Source organism: Anticarsia gemmatalis, chromosome 13 (assembly GCF_050436995.1).
Source record: "Anticarsia gemmatalis isolate Benzon Research Colony breed Stoneville strain chromosome 13, ilAntGemm2 primary, whole genome shotgun sequence".
Classification (NCBI taxonomy): Eukaryota; Metazoa; Arthropoda; class Insecta; order Lepidoptera; family Erebidae; genus Anticarsia; species Anticarsia gemmatalis.
The window spans coordinates 8,671,329-8,687,902 of NC_134757.1; positions in this window are offsets into that span (position 1 = coordinate 8,671,329).

The following is a 16,574-nucleotide window of genomic DNA, read 5'->3' on the forward strand; positions in this document are numbered from 1 at the left end:
GAAAAAGATCTATAACTGCTTATGTCAAAAGGTGAAAGAGATGCATGCAATAAAATGTACTAAGTTTACTTAAGCCAGCTATGACCAAACTATTGTTTACTGGACATGTTGCAGTGTTTGCTTTTCCTATTACAGGTTACACAGTGAACCATGGCAAAAGTTGTTATATTCCAGATACAGAAATTGAAATTTTAGCTAATAAAAACGATAATTTAAATACTCCATGCCCATCCATAGAGTGTGATTTCATTAATCACCTAGATAGTGACTGCCATAATAATTTCTGTCCATGGTTCGTTTCAAATAATACGGAAGACATTATGTCCATAGACTCACCATTTATGTGACAAAATAGTTATGCTTCTACTCCTCAAGCAAACACTCCACTCTCATGCTCATCTGTAACGGCTACACCTCTGTCCAATAAACGAAAACTTCCAAGAAAAGACAAAGCAGATATAAGAAAAAGACACGTCTCTGAATGGATTGATGTTAAAAGAAACGAAGAAGAGCGCTTAAACATTTTAAAAAAATTCTGGGACCGTAAATATAAGTTAAAAACATTCATCATCATATTAACTTGTACTTGTACTCTAGTTCGTCAATTTTGCTGCAGCATTTCATGCGACATGTTTAAGGACATGGTGCTTTCATTGACTTCTTTGGCCTAATAGTTCCATTACGACTCGTATATTACTTGCCGGTGTTCCTTAAAGCTTTTCTTTTAACATCAATCCATTCAGAGACGTGTCTTTTTCTTATATCTGCTTTGTCTTTTCTTGGAAGTTTTCGTTTATTGGACAGAGGTGTAGCCGTTACAGATGAGCATGAGAGTGGAGTGTTTGCTTGAGGAGTAGAAGCATAACTATTTTGTCACATAAATGGTGAGTCTATGGACATAATGTCTTCCGTATTATTTGAAACGAACCATGGACAGAAATTATTATGGCAGTCACTATCTAGGTGATTAATGAAATCACACTCTATGGATGGGCATGGAGTATTTAAATTATCGTTTTCATCAGCTAAAATATTTCAGTTTCCGAATCTGGAATGTAACAACTTTTGTCATGGCTCTCTGTGTAACCTGAAATAGGGAAAGCAAACACTGCAACATGCCCAATAAACAATAGTTTGGTCATAGCTAGCTTGAGTAAACTTAGTACATTTTATTGCATGCATCTCTTTCACCTTTCGATATTAAGCAGTTAAAAATATTAAACCTACATCTCTCGCACTAGGAAAAAAAGAGATGATTTTTTTTCAAATATAAAAGTAGTTTATCAGTTTAAGAATGCAAAAATGTAGGTAAATAATAAATTCTCGTAGCTCAAGAAAGTCTCAGCAAAACAAACCAACACAAAATAATAAAAATAGGTACATATTTTAAAATGAGGAAATAAAGAAGCATACATACTGTTAGGAATAGAATCATTAAAGGATTGGTTGCAAGTGTTAATCACGTATTAGCAGAAACATCTACTAAACTATTAGATCTCAATGTCACCAACACCAAGCGGCCAAGTGGGTCGCAAATTATCCATTAAACTATTTATTTCTTCTAAATCTGCTCCGGGGGGCAAAGGAGAATCTGAAATATAATAATACCAACAAAAATCAATATAATATGAATAAATCAATAATATTTAGGAACGTAATATATCGTATATTAATTATCTATCCACTGTGAATTGTGGTAAGTATTAGATACAATATTTTTTTTGGTGTAATTTACGGTGTAAAGTATAGCAAGTGATTGTACAACATAAGGTTTCCTTATTTGGTCCCATGGAAAATATGACAACTATCACATACATTACATGAAAAAATGTGATTTCCGAAGTACATTATGGTATGTATCACTAACCATAAAATACGTCGGAGAAATGAGCAAGTAATATAGCACACACAGCTTCGACTTCTTTACGTTTTAAGTATTTAAATATTTATAAAAAAGTAATTACTGAAGTAAATGAGTAATAATTTAATACCCATAGCTAATATTTACCTGGTTTATCTTCTGTTTCGCCGCTAACATTAAATCGGTTGACGGCTAAATTAAATATAATGTCTGACATAGACGAAATTTTCTTACCTGTACTATACACTTTATATCTATCCGTCATTATAAAAGTATTATAAACACGTACAAACAATTTTTCGTAAAACTCAGCAAATAAACCGCGCAAGTCGCTTCGTCCGGCGTAAACAACGGTTACTGATACTTACAATGCGCTCGCGACCGCACGGCTTCCCCGCGCACCCGTCGTAAACGGTCGCATCGACTCTTGCAATATTTTACATCGTGGACGTTCAGAACTTGCCATATTATACGACTGAGAAAATAGACTTCCTTATGGAAATTCGTTACAATTTTTTTTTTATACATTCTTTAACTAATTTTATATGCATTTCCGTAAAAAAAGAAAAATTGATTTTTTGTGGGTTACCATAGTTTACGTAGGAGGGGTCGAAATGATTGTTCATTTTAATAAAAACAGCAACTTCGTATATATACAAACATGGCAATGTTAACAAATTTAAATATTGGAAATGTGGTTTGCAGCTGTCCCTGGGGTGTAAGCTGCAAATAGCGCGTATGCACTTCTTTTGTATTATAAATAGACGATCTCTGTCTATTGAGTTACCCCAAAAAATCAATCCATATCTCAATATTGATACTACATAACTGTGGTAGGCTATTAGTACTGTATCACGATTTGCAACCCGAGATAGTTTATACAGAGCATAAGAAAAACTATTTATTTTTGCACATGTTGCCTCTACATGTGCTTTCCAATTTAATTTACTATCAATTGTTAATCCTAGAAACTTTATATTATCTTTCTGTGTAACTATTGTCCCATTATGATTTATGTTTAATTCTTGAGGTATTCGTCGTTGATAGAAATGCATCAAATGTGTTTTTCCTAAATTAATATGGAGATTATTTGACTCTAGCCATTCTACAGTTTGTGTTAAAGCTTTATTAATCTCTTCTTCGTGACTAAATTTCTTGTCAGATTTAATAATAATTGTGCTATCATCAGCAAACAGTATAGTAGGATGACTTAAGTTTTTAGGAAGGTCATTTATATAGACTAAAAAAAGCAAGGGTCCTAAGACGCTTCCCTGTGGGACTCCATATTTTACTTCTCTGACTTGTGAGCAATATCTATGTTCTTGTTTGGTTTCAGTGACTACATTGGTTATTTCAGTGTATTGTTGTCGACCGCTTAAATATGATGATAGTAGATCCAAGCATGTACCGCGTACGCCATATCTTTCTAACTTATCGAGAAGTATATTATGATCGACATAATCGAAAGCTTTCGTCATATCCATATAAAGCGCGCAAATCGGTATCCTATTGTCTACACTATCCATAACTTTTTGGAGGAAGTTAAATATGGCTAAATTAGTCGATTTATTCTTTCTGAAACCGTTTTGCTCATTGATTAGAATGTTTTTGTTTTCGAGAAAGTTATATAGACGGGAGTGTATACTTTTTTCTATAATTTTTGAGAAGATTGGTATTAACGCAACAGGCCGGTAGTTTTGTACTTCAGTTCTATCCCCTTTCTTATATAGTGGTTTAATGATAGAAGTTTTTAATGCAGTTGGGAAAACCCCTTTCTCGAAACATAGGTTTATTATATGTGATAGTGGCTGATTAATTACGTTATGTACTTTCTTTATTATGTTTGTGGTTAAATCGTCGGTTCCTGTAGAGTTTGTGTTTTTTAGTGACTGTATATTTTTAGATACTTCTTCTGGCGTGCTTGGCTTAAAAAATAGCGTGTCTGGGAGACGGTCTATAGGTGGTATTCTATTATTACAAGGTATAGTGAGTCTGTCTACATAAAAATCATTGAATGTGTTACAAATATCTATTGTGTTAGTTATTTCGACATCATTGTGGATAATTTTTGATATTGGTTCATTAGGAAGATCTGATTTATTATTGTTAATAATTGTCCAAGTGGCTTTACTTTTGTTGTTAGAAGTTTTGATAAAATGATTATTCTGAGCGTACTTAGTTAACTGTATTATTTTTTTGTATCTGGCTGTATACGACGTGTAATATTCTTTATTTATTTTGTTTTTTATTTTGCGATATTGCCACAATAGCTTGCGTTTTTTTCTACTACACGCTTTAATCCCTCGAGATAACCATTTTTGTTTTTTAATTAGAGTTTTTGTTATTAGTTTTTTAGGGAAGCAGAGGTCGTAAAAAAGTTTAAAGGTGTTCAAAAAAGAGTCGTAGGCTAAATTTGGATCAGTTAGTTTGTAAATTTCATAAAATGTTAAACTTTTTATACACTCTATAAATTTTCCCACATATTCTGGTGAAAAATCTCTAACTTCCTTTTTCCATGAATGGATGGAACAGGTTTTTTTTACGTTATATTTTAATATCTGAGCGGTATGATCAGAAAGGGCAGTCTCAATTACTTCACCTACATTTTTACGGTTATTGTGAATGATATTGTCTATACAGGTGCGCATCATTTAACATTTTTAAGTTGGGCAGTTGAGTGTTTTTTATAACGTAGTACCTTTTCCTCAAATCATAACAAAGCTCAATTTTACTATAATTTGGAGTATCAGCCAACCATTGATTAAGTCCGACCTTGGAGGGCCTCACGTTATTGAAGTCTCGTTAAATATTAAAAAATAAACGTTGCCTGTTCTTCAAGTATCTATTATTATCGTCTTTTTGGACTGCTTTTTAATTTTTCAACCCTTTTGTGTTCGTTGTTCTCGTTAAATTGAAAATATGAGATAGGTTTCTTAGGATATATTTTCGTTAATAATATTATTTTGTAGGCTTCTTTGACGCTAGAAAATAGAATGTACCTACAATCAAGTTGAGACATACATAAATAAATGCGAAAATAGTTTTGTCGTTTAAAAAAATTTGACACATAAAATGTGTAAAGAAAGACAAACATACATCCATCTCCAAAAACTTGCACGCAATGCTTTAATTTCGTGCACAAGAATATGTCTGGTCCGCTTATGTACGATATTACGGCTAACACTATACAAAGTTTTACCAGTACAAGTCTTAAACCTATTTCAGATAAATTGTCCCAAATTGTTTTTATATAAACACCTCCCTGGGCAGTATATTATCTCGCCAGTAGACTTCATTGTGCCACCCGTGTTTTCAAACGTCCGTCCAACTGATGTGGGCACAAACGTGACGTGAAATCGAACAGCTATGTTACAGCCTTCAGCCAATAAATTGGGACAAAACTTACTTTAGACCAATAAATCTTTCGTTTAGCGTTATGTGAGCTTTTTTGTAGAATTATTCGTGTGTAGATCTCTGTTGGTAGGTCTCTGGGGGTTGAAAGAAGGTTCTTTCTTTTAGAATTACACGTAAATTGTCTTAAAAACTAGCTTTGATAAAGGTTCTCTAACTAAGTTTTTTTTATTGTCAGCTAAATAATATTATATTTTAGATTTTAATATTACGTTTGATTAAATAGTATTTCCAACTTTAGTATTCAAATGTAAAACTTTGTCAAGATTCTGTACATTTTCATAATATCACAAAACTTAACTTATTTGTAACGTTTTTACACTTACTACATATAAAGGTCCCATTTCACAGCATTTAAAACTTCGTAATACAGCAGACTAAACATGACCCTTTTAACATTAAATAAAAGTCTAGTACAAAATAAAATAAAGCCACAAAAATCATTCGAACTTTGTTTTGTAAAGCAATATTATATTCGAACGGCAAATTCAAAAACATTTCAACATTCACAAAGTAAAACGTAAAGTAAATACGTAGCAGTATATTAAAAAGTCGGATCCCAAATATCAAATGGCTTACTACCGACACTCGAATTTGAATATCGGATTCGAATCTACATTATTATGTTAAATTAAAATCGTATCCTTAGATTCAAGCAACCACATGATCAAGTGCTGGATTTAAACTGACGATGACATAAAAAAAGGAGGGGAAAAAAGGGTATGGATGATAGTTCTTTTACTACTTGACCCAGATTTCAGGAGAAGTTTATAGATATTTTTAACAATGCATATTGTATATTAACATGGTCGAGTTTATTGGGAGTGCTACTTATAAGACAGTCTGCTTAAAATTTGTTTTTTTTTCTAAGAATTATAATAAAATGTTACACCATGCGACAATTTTGATTAGCTCGAATCAAACACGATTAGATTCAAATTTGAATGCCAAGAGTATACCACCAGTTGGCTTACTGGTTTGGTTCACTTCAGTCTACATATTGTTTAGGAAAGGGTCTGTTGAATATCGCATCGTCCGGTTTCCTGGTCAACAAGCCTTTTGTGAAACTTTGGGTCTTTTCATATTGAACTACGTGGAGTACAGTTTTTAGGATATTGTTTTGTATGGGACTGTAGGCTTATTTTTGGATGCAAATGTTTTGTACTAATTAAATAAAAAATCGAAATTATTATCAAAGCTACACATTACATTGTTATTACACTGAGCATTTTTACAGTTACTCATTAATGTGTTTAAAAAAAACATTGTCAATGACATCGACCAATTTTATATTTACTCCGGCAAAAATTTGTAGTGCTTTTCTTTCTACTATAGGATTAATGATTCGGTATACGAATATACGAAGGTACCGTGTGTAGAAAATCGCGCTACTAATTACCGATATATGGGAATGCTTATACAAACATGGGAAATGCGTGAAAACCCGTTAATCGGTGCTTTTTGCGCCATCCTATCGGTCATTTAGTCGCAAAACCGGCAAATTATTCCAAATATTTGTTCAGTAATAGTGAAATTAATTTATTGGAACATGAAAGGGAACTGTTTAGTTTGTTAATCTTGATGGGTAGTGGTGTTGACTGGTCTTAATTAATTCTAAAATGAGTTGCTATTGAATACAAATATGTATTATTAAATATAACGCCCTATTTCCCATTTGTGAACTCGTGGCCGTGTGAAAGGTTATAGGTTAGGTTTACTGCCAACGTTCTACTAGTATCAGGCAAGTAATGTAATCATAATTACTTTTTCTATAGACATTGATGAATTTTAATGACTATAACGGATGAAAGTAAAAAAATGAGTATTTATTGAGACATTTATAAACATTTTCAGATAATAAAATAATGATAATTATGAAATCCTAGTTCACGGACACGGTAATCAGCGTAATGTTGACACTGATCAACGTGCAACTTAATAATCAATCTATTACTATCCACGGTGGTCCCCAAATGAGAGAAGTTCGGCTTTTGTCCAAACTTTGATTGCTATCGTAATTATACTCCCATATAAGACGTATCAGTATATTTTCAACGGCCTTGAATATAAACACTTAATAATGTGCGTGTGCTCTGAGGGCCACTCTCTCGAATTTCTTTGAAAACATGTTCAGGATTTAGTGAACATTCCCAAAGAATTGTGAAAGTTGGAACCAGATTTTGTGAAAATCAAATAAGGGAATTATGGGCTTTAAAGTTGGACCCTCAATCCGCACATAGAGGATTGAGGGTCCACTTGTACCGGATAAACTAAGGGCACTAAAGAAAAAGTCTTTACGCCAAAATGTAAGATAATGCCAAGCAAAAATTGCGGACACAAGAAATTACAAGAAAAACATTGTATTATTTTCCATACCTGCGTTCAAAATGGACCCTCACGTGGAAAGATTATTACGCTTATAATAACAAAACCATTAACTTTTGGCTACTCTTTGAAACCCTATATTATAGTATATAAATTGTGACATTTTGTGAAAGAAATAACAGATCACGATATCATGTTGGTTAAAAATTATCACCTAGTTAAAATTCGGACCCTCAGTCGTCCACTTTTTGGTTTTCGTTTTGTTTCGCTTAACGTATGATAGCTAACAAAAACACAAAATTGTCTCCTTTTGTGGAAAAAAATGTGCAACAAATTGATATAATTTGTTAATAATAATAATTACGTTAAAACAACAAATTTTAATTTACACTGAATTGACTATTAATGTATGTGGGTAGGGTGACATTAATTTTGTTTTTGCCCACCTTTAATTTTTAATGTAGTGTTAATTCTGAGTGATGTTTTTGTGTTGCACAATAGTCGCTATTAGTTTAGTAAGCAATATCGTTTATCCTCTCGAATGCCCCAAAGTCAAAATTCAAATACACCGTTAAGCGTCCAGGCCAAAAATGGCGCGCGAAATTGAAATGGCGGTTGGCGTTTAAGCGCCGATTCCGTCATATTTTAATACTAACACCCTAGTCATACCTTATATATTTGAAATCTACATAAAATTTGCTATAGATTAAAACAATAAACCACAAATAATATTTGATAGTGGTAGTACAATAGTCGGTTTAATCTGAATATTGTGTGCTTTAGGCATGTGTTTGAAGAAAGTCTAAAAAATATTTTTAGGCAAAAAAAATAATATGACGAAAGGTCTTATCGTGTAGTTAATGAATAATGACATTAAAATCCAACTGGAAAATATACTCAAATCTTTAAAATTAGTTAAAAAAAGGATTTACAATATTGGTCATAGAGGAACATGTCGTTGGGTCAGATGTTTAAGGTGCTCTCTGGCTTACATCAACTACTTATTCAAGTGTGTGCATTAATTAGATCGTCGTCTCGTTTCATCAGCTTCAATGTCAAATATGTTTGAAAGGGATAAACATAGCTTTAGCATTTCTTTTCTACGTTTTTTAAATGTAAGATCGTTTTGCCGTACCACGGTGGCCGGGCGCTTGAGAGGTTATGTGAGTGCATCGGAAGTGATTGGTGATAAGGATTTGTTGCGAGTTCTATGTAACAGTGATAATTACGTTAATGCATTTATAAATATTTAATGTGCAATCGTATCTTTGTACAAGCAAGACACTCGCGTTCAAGGAAATCAAACTTTTGATTTAAAGTAAGTCTGATTTCGATATGTACCTACCTAGTCTTATAATTTAACAACTACTATTAGGTACACACTAATTAAATTTCTCCTAAAGTTGAATATACTGCTATGATATTGATTTTTTTCACGTGTATATCTGACCTACACTGATGTCAGATTTTTCTCGCCCAGGTATCTATAATGTTTTAACGCATAAGTGCCTGTTATAGTGTACTATTGTAATTTACCAGATGTATGATGTCTTTATTATGAAATTTGATTACAATCTTCTCTAAATTATTGATAACGTATATTTTATTTAATAATATAATAGGGATTTTTCTCAACAGACCTATAACCATGCCAAGAGGACGCATACCATCTGTTCCAATAGAAGAACAAATATCATTATTTACAAAATATATAGCTAATCTGCAAGATGTACACATTAAATATAACAATCCAATATTTTTAAAAATGTCTCAAGAAATTAATGGAAGAATGTCTAGTAAAGCTCTGCACATGTCATTCTTGCGGCATCGCTGTTCTATAAGTACAGAAAACCTGTCCAGCGATGTTATCGACACCAACCCTTCAATAGACACCACAACAACTGCTGATTCTGTGTCTGCTAAAGAGTCGGTCAATAATTCTTCATCATTCTCGTTTGATATTGATGTACATGAGTGGGAAAAAATTAAACCCGTTCGATCTATCAAGAAACGGTGTGATTCTAACCGCTACAGGACTTATTTAACTTTACCTAAATTTAAATGGTCGACAATGCTAGAAGAAAATATTTGGCTGAATTCAAAATTACCGTGCACATGGGTTCTAAAGACGAGCAAAATTTCAAGTGAACAAGTCGTAGTTAAAGGCCACTGTTCTCAGTGCAATGCACAAATCAATGTTAATATTTTTAAAAGGACTCACAATTTTCATACAGCCTCCTGCAGTGTATCGAACTTTTGTCTCGAAAACAAACACAATGTCTTAAAAAAAACTAAGCTGAGCCCGTATAAGCGACAAAAGTTAGCGAAGATATTAAAACACAGACCGGCTATCGCAGTGCACAAGGATTTAGCTTCTGAGCTATTATCTGAGGGACCTGATGATTTAAAAAATGTATCATCTCCACCGGTATTACCAACTGTTAATGCCCTACGGAAAATTAAGTCAGATGAAAGGATTGGCCGGCAATTTCACAATGATGTAGTTTTATCTTTGTTGACTATGTCTCATGACGACAAATACAAAAATTTATTTCGCCAAATTATTACATTTCCAAATTTTACTGTCCAATTTTGGAGCCAACAACAAGTTGATTTCTACAAAGTGTACTGTGAAACAAGAAATAGGTCAACAATAACTATTGATGCTACAGGCTCAATTTTTAAAGCAGTTTCTCTTCCAAATGGTGCAACTATTACCAAACGTCTGTTTTTGTACCAAGGACTAATCACGTGCGATAAAAATTTGCGTTCCGTCCCAATTTTTCAGATGGTAACTGATTCTCATAGCCATGTATCTATTTGTAATTGGTTAAGGATCTGGAATTATAGTGTAGATGGGATGAAGCCTCAAGAAGTCATAACTGATGATTGTGCACCATTAATATCAGCTGTGATCACAACTTTTACTGAATTCACTTCTACTAAAACATACATTGAACATTTATTTTATATTTTGAGTGGAACCAATCTAGAAATGCCACCTGTTTATGTTAGACTCGATACGAGCCACTTCATCAAAACGTTGCACAATTTACCATGTCTACAAGGAATTGACAATGAAATCAAATTATTCTATATTAGATGCATATATTATTTAAAAAAATGTGAAGATTTTGATAATTTGAAAAGTACTATTAAGGACATATTAGACATGTGCTACAGTAAAAAAATATCTTTTACAAAAAGAAAACTCGACAGCATTTTAAAAAATAAAGACGTTTGTTCTCCACCATTAGATGATAATGAACACACCGAGAGTATAGATTTTGTAATTGAGGAACATGAAGTTAATAACGATTTCTTTTCTTGGTTTGATAAAGAAGTTCTTTAAAAAAAAAACAATAACGATAATCACGATACTGATGCTAGAGAAGACAATCCATTCTATTTGCCGACAATTGCGGCTACACTGCGTAGGATATTATTCAAACTTCCACTATGGTCTAATATATTAGTTTCTCATTTTAAATCTGACAATCTGACTCCATCGTCTGCGGGTGTGGAAAGCTTTTTTAAAACAATTAAACATTTAATCTTCAAAACTAAAACACAGAAATACAGAATAGATGAGTTCATTCAGATTTTTGCACAATATATAGAAGGTGACCTTAAGTCGTCAAAAGTTGACCTAGAAAATGGAGTTACCAATGTTGTGCTTGGTACCAATGTACCAAGTTGTGAAGAAAACAGGTGTTAATAGAAGAAAAAGGATACATTCTCAGAAAAAACAAATTATAAAAAAGGCCACGTTAGTTAAAGTACTTAATGAGGACTCCGTTTTTTCAGATAAGCCTTCATTAGTTGAAAATTGGAGAGGAGAAGGTAAAGATGACGATACAGCTACTAAAATACTTAAACAAATTAAACATATGCAAAACGGTAACTTATGTTCTACTGTTGAAGTTAATAATAGACAAACAAAAATTATAAATACGTGCGGACTAGATTCAATATTTTTTCTTTTGTGTTTCGGTTATATTCAAAATCAATATATAAATGATTTGATTAACATGTTCAGCTCTGAATTAATCTCAATGTACATTAAATGTTTGGCAGGTACAACAATAAGTTACGATCCATACAAAATCCGAACAGATTTAGCACTCAAACATTACTTTAAAGAATCTTTACTAAAATTAAATAACGACGTCGTTATTGTTGATTGCCAAACTAATGTGGCAAGTTTTCATGAAACTGTTCGTTTGAATAATTTTTATAGTGCCTTATTTTCAAAACGATGTGTTAACGGGTTTTGTACATCGATTTCAATTGAAAGACAATTTGCTTTCTTACCACTCAATTTGGATATGTTATCCATTTTTGGGATTGAGTCTTTGGAGGACGCGATTTGTTTTGACGAATCATCTAAGTTATGTCTTCATTGTGGCTCTAACGTATCTGTAAATTACGAATTACACGTTATATTTACAGTTGACTTAAACGGTACCGGTGAGCATTGCTTATTGAATATTCCATATACAATAAGAATAAAATCAAAGGTATATGAACTCATCGGAGCTATTGAATTTGTTCCTCCACCCTTTTCAGATAGTATTGGTCATTACAAATGTCATGTTTTAATAAATAGTAATTTCCAATGTTATGATGATAATAAGAGAAAAATCGAACCAAGTTTATTAATACCGATAACTCTACATTTATTAATCTATGCTGCAATTTAAAAGGGTAAATGAAGTCCAACGCTGCTTCCATTACAAATTTTAGACATTTAAAAAAAAACATTCTGAAAAAGCTATTTTTAGTAATAATTTTTAGTAAGTTATGCAAAATGTTGTCACCCTATTTCATTGTTTTCATACTAAATTAAAATTGATTTTCTTATACAATAAAAGATGTTTTTATTAACCAATGGTACTGTATTTGTAGCACATTTTTTTCTCTACAAAAGGAGATAATTTTGTGTTTTTGTTAGCTATCATACGTTAAGCGAAACAAAACGAAAACCAAAAAGTGGACGACTGAAGGTCCGAATTTTAACTAGGTGATAATTTTTAACCAACATGATATCGTGATCTGTTATTTCTTTCACAAAATGTCACAATTTATATACTATAATATAGGGTTTCAAAGAGTAGCCAAAAGTTAATGGTTTTGTTATTATAAGCGTAATAATCTTTCCACGTGAGGGTCCATTTTGAACGCAGGTATGGAAAATAATACAATGTTTTTCTTGTAATTTCTTGTGTCCGCAATTTTTGCTTGGCATTATCTTACATTTTGGCGTAAAGACTTTTTCTTTAGTGCCCTTAGTTTATCCGGTACAAGTGGACCCTCAATCCTCTATGTGCGGATTGAGGGTCCAACTTTAAAGCCCATAATTCCCTTATTTGATTTTCACAAAATCTGGTTCCAACTTTCACAATTCTTTGGGAATGTTCACTAAATCCTGAACATGTTTTCAAAGAAATTCGAGAGAGTGGCCCTCAGAGCACATGCACATCACTTAATATATGATTTAAAACAGTATGTAGTTAACAAAGTTGGGCATCTTGTTACAGTCTAATTAATTACGTATACTCTGCTTTATGTGTGTAGTGTGAAGCTTAATAAGCCCTCATTTTCTAAAGAACTATTAACTCTATTATATTTAATACCGCCAGTGTTTGATACCAAAGAGTAAAAATTAAATTACTTTATAGCTGTTATGAAGAGGCAGCTGGTATTAGGTTAGGTTAGGTTGCCTGGGCTTTTTCCGCACTTAGCCTCCTAGTTGGGCCTTTGTGCGTGTATCTACCCTCTTACATTGTTACGTTTGATTCACCCTCACTCCAGCCATCCTAGTTCCTCCCAGAACTTCAGTAGCTTTTTCAAGTTGCTGCAGGCTTCCTGGAGTGTTGTTGGCAATATTTTAGTTCGCGCTCGTTGATCCGCCACGCTGTTGCATTCCACAAGTACATGTTGTGGTGTTTCCTCTGCCTCCATGCATCCTCTGCACAGAGGGCTGTCCGTCACACCTATTGTACATAGATGTTTGTTTAGGGGACAATGGCCGGTGAGGCAGCTGGTATATAATGCATAATTGCTGACACCACTGTATTTTATTTTTATAACTACAAATACATTAAATATTATTACAGTACATCATTATATAAAAGTTATGAAGTGATAAGAATTAATAACTAGATGCTTACAACAAAACTTTTACGTATTCCCGGTCTCAAGCAGAATGGCTTAATACAAAATACTAAAGAACACACAAGCACAATGACATGACAAAATAAATAATCTAAAAACACATAAACTTGCTACAAACACAGAATTTGGGGCCTAACACCTTCCGTTTCCGTAGGCGGGTGGTATTCGCGTAAATTGGTACATATTTTACGCAAATAACTTCCTTTGAAATTTCCTTTTAAAAATTGTGCGCTGGCTAATGCGAATTGGTAAAAGTCAAAATGACTGATGACGTAAATTAGAGTGATATTGATGTGACGTAATATCAGGTATCTAAAAATGGTACTTGTGTTTTTATAAAACATGTTTTCCACAGGATAAAAATAGCGCAGTCGGTGGATTTTTTCCTTCTTCTAAGGACTTTTAAGGCCCAATAATTTGCTTTTTTTATGATGCTCCGGTCCAACAAATGTAGTTACTTACGCTATCCTTTAACACAAAGGATCAGGAATGATCGAAGTGTCAGCCAGGCATTAACTGGCACTCCTCCTCCTTCTCGATGGCTCTAAGAAATGCTTTGAAATTGACGGCTTGCTTGTGGAGCATATCGTCGAGTTTGCTGGATGATCCCCTTGACACGCGAGTAGCGGTTGCTGCTGCTGGTGGCTCCTGCGTGGTCTGACGTTTCGATCTGCTCAGTTGTTCTCCTTGCTCATAGTCTTGACTTCGTTGACTAAGTTCTTCTAGTCGCTCGCTTAAAAGTCGTTTTAATGTCAAGTAAAGCTGCTTAGTACTTTCGTATTCAGAATTGACGAAGTAAATATGATTCGTCATTTCATAAGGAATCATTTTTTCATGGTTGTTATTGAATTCTAGCCAGTACTTTTCTAATGTCTCTATTTTACGCTTACAATAATCAATAGACTTACGCTCTACGCTATCCTTTTTAAAATTAATAAGGAGCTTCTTAATGCTCTCTGCAATCTCTGTTTGAGACAAATACAGGCTTTCCATCTTACTGCTTTAAAGAATGAAATAAAAGAACGATCTCACTTGTTTGCTGCTGGACCGACGACGACGGGAAGTTTCTCCTCGTCTCTCTGTGGCTGTCGATGAGTTGAATGCTCGCTAGATCTGCTGTACTGAGTGTCTCGACTCAATACCTGCTGCACAACAGTGAACACTGCTTGCTAGCTCACTGCTGGCTAAGTTGCTGCTAAATTCACAAACACTGCTTCCCAAAAAGACACTGATATTGTCCAAGTTCACTTCACTTATTGTCCGTACCGACCGCGAAGCCCTTGGATCCGGCTCGAAGGACCATAAAATGTTGGGGACGCTATTTAAGCTGCTAGTTGATGCTAAATTAAACACTGGGAGAACAGTTAAAGCGTTTATTGCTAAAACACTGTTTGTTACTATGCTAAGATATGGATAAATGCTAATGAACGATAGATGCTTTGCTAATAATGACGAGTACAAATGCACGCGGTTTGGTGTCTGAATATGCACTGAAGTCGCCGCGTACATAATGTATCGTATTTAGTTGCTGGATCAGCAAAACGTGTTCGGTTGCAAATATTGCATCGAACACATACTCTATCCTAGAAATAAAAAGCTCAATGTCAACCGTGCAGGATAAACAACACAAATGAATTCAAAGATCTTAAATAAAAATAAGTGTACGTGCTCTTACTTCTAGCAAAATACACCGGAATTTATAACTTTAATGAAAAAGTACTTGGACACTGATCATATTGATGATGTTTTGCAAAAAGTCAGGTGTGAAGCGTGTAATCAGATGACAAGATGGATGTGAATGAAGCAAGGAAAAAAACTAGTCAGTTTTAAATGAAAACTGGGTAGCAGTTATAAAACATGCTATGCAACTTTCTAAAATGAATCATTGTTTTAAAATGCCTTAAATCAAAATCACTTAGTTTCAACAACCACTATAATACTAATAATGTAAGTACTTCAAACCGCAAAATTTTGCTGCAGATATTATGATATTTTACGATTGTTTCAGTTTATATGACTGCAATTAACCGGCTTGTGTCAGCTATGCTGTCTGCCTTTCATGTTAAGACATAGTCCCACTATTGCGGACATTTGATGCTTGTACAAAGAGCGTTTTTGCTATTGTTATGAGGTAAAGGAAGGGACCGCAAGGTGTTCTTGTGAGCTGTATAATGTGCAACTATGTACAGCTCTTAAGACTTGATTTGGGTTTAGGAAACAAAGGCTATTCAAATTATATGTAGTCTTCGTATATAGTGTCATCTTACCTACAATTTTAAGATTTAGCCTTGAATTTTTTCAGTGTCTAAATTATTTTTGATACTACCCTTTTCGGTACAAATGCGAATAGGTTTTTCAAATGATAAAAAAGTTTTTTGGTAATTAATTTTATTTCTTCAAATCAATCAAATTTTACACCTGTATTCGAAATCGTTTCACCTTACTTTAAAAAGCTTCGCGAAATTATTATTACACATAGAATAGTAGGACATAGCAGGTGTAACCCTACCCTAACAATTTCCTTGTTCTCATTCTACACTGTTAGGTAGAACCGACGTTTTGTGCTGTCGTATAGTTTGAAGCCAGCAGACAGTTGCGTTATCACCGCTTGCCATCTTTATGTCCGCGGCTTTATGTCCCCGTGAATGATATTAATAGTAATGAGCTGGTGTTTATCTATCGTAAATGTAGACCGCATGTACACTTGGTGTTATTTGTCCATAAATTGTATCGTTAGCAACTGAAAAATTTGACAAGGCTTGGGATTTCGTCATCGAATATTTTCAATTTCCTATACGTT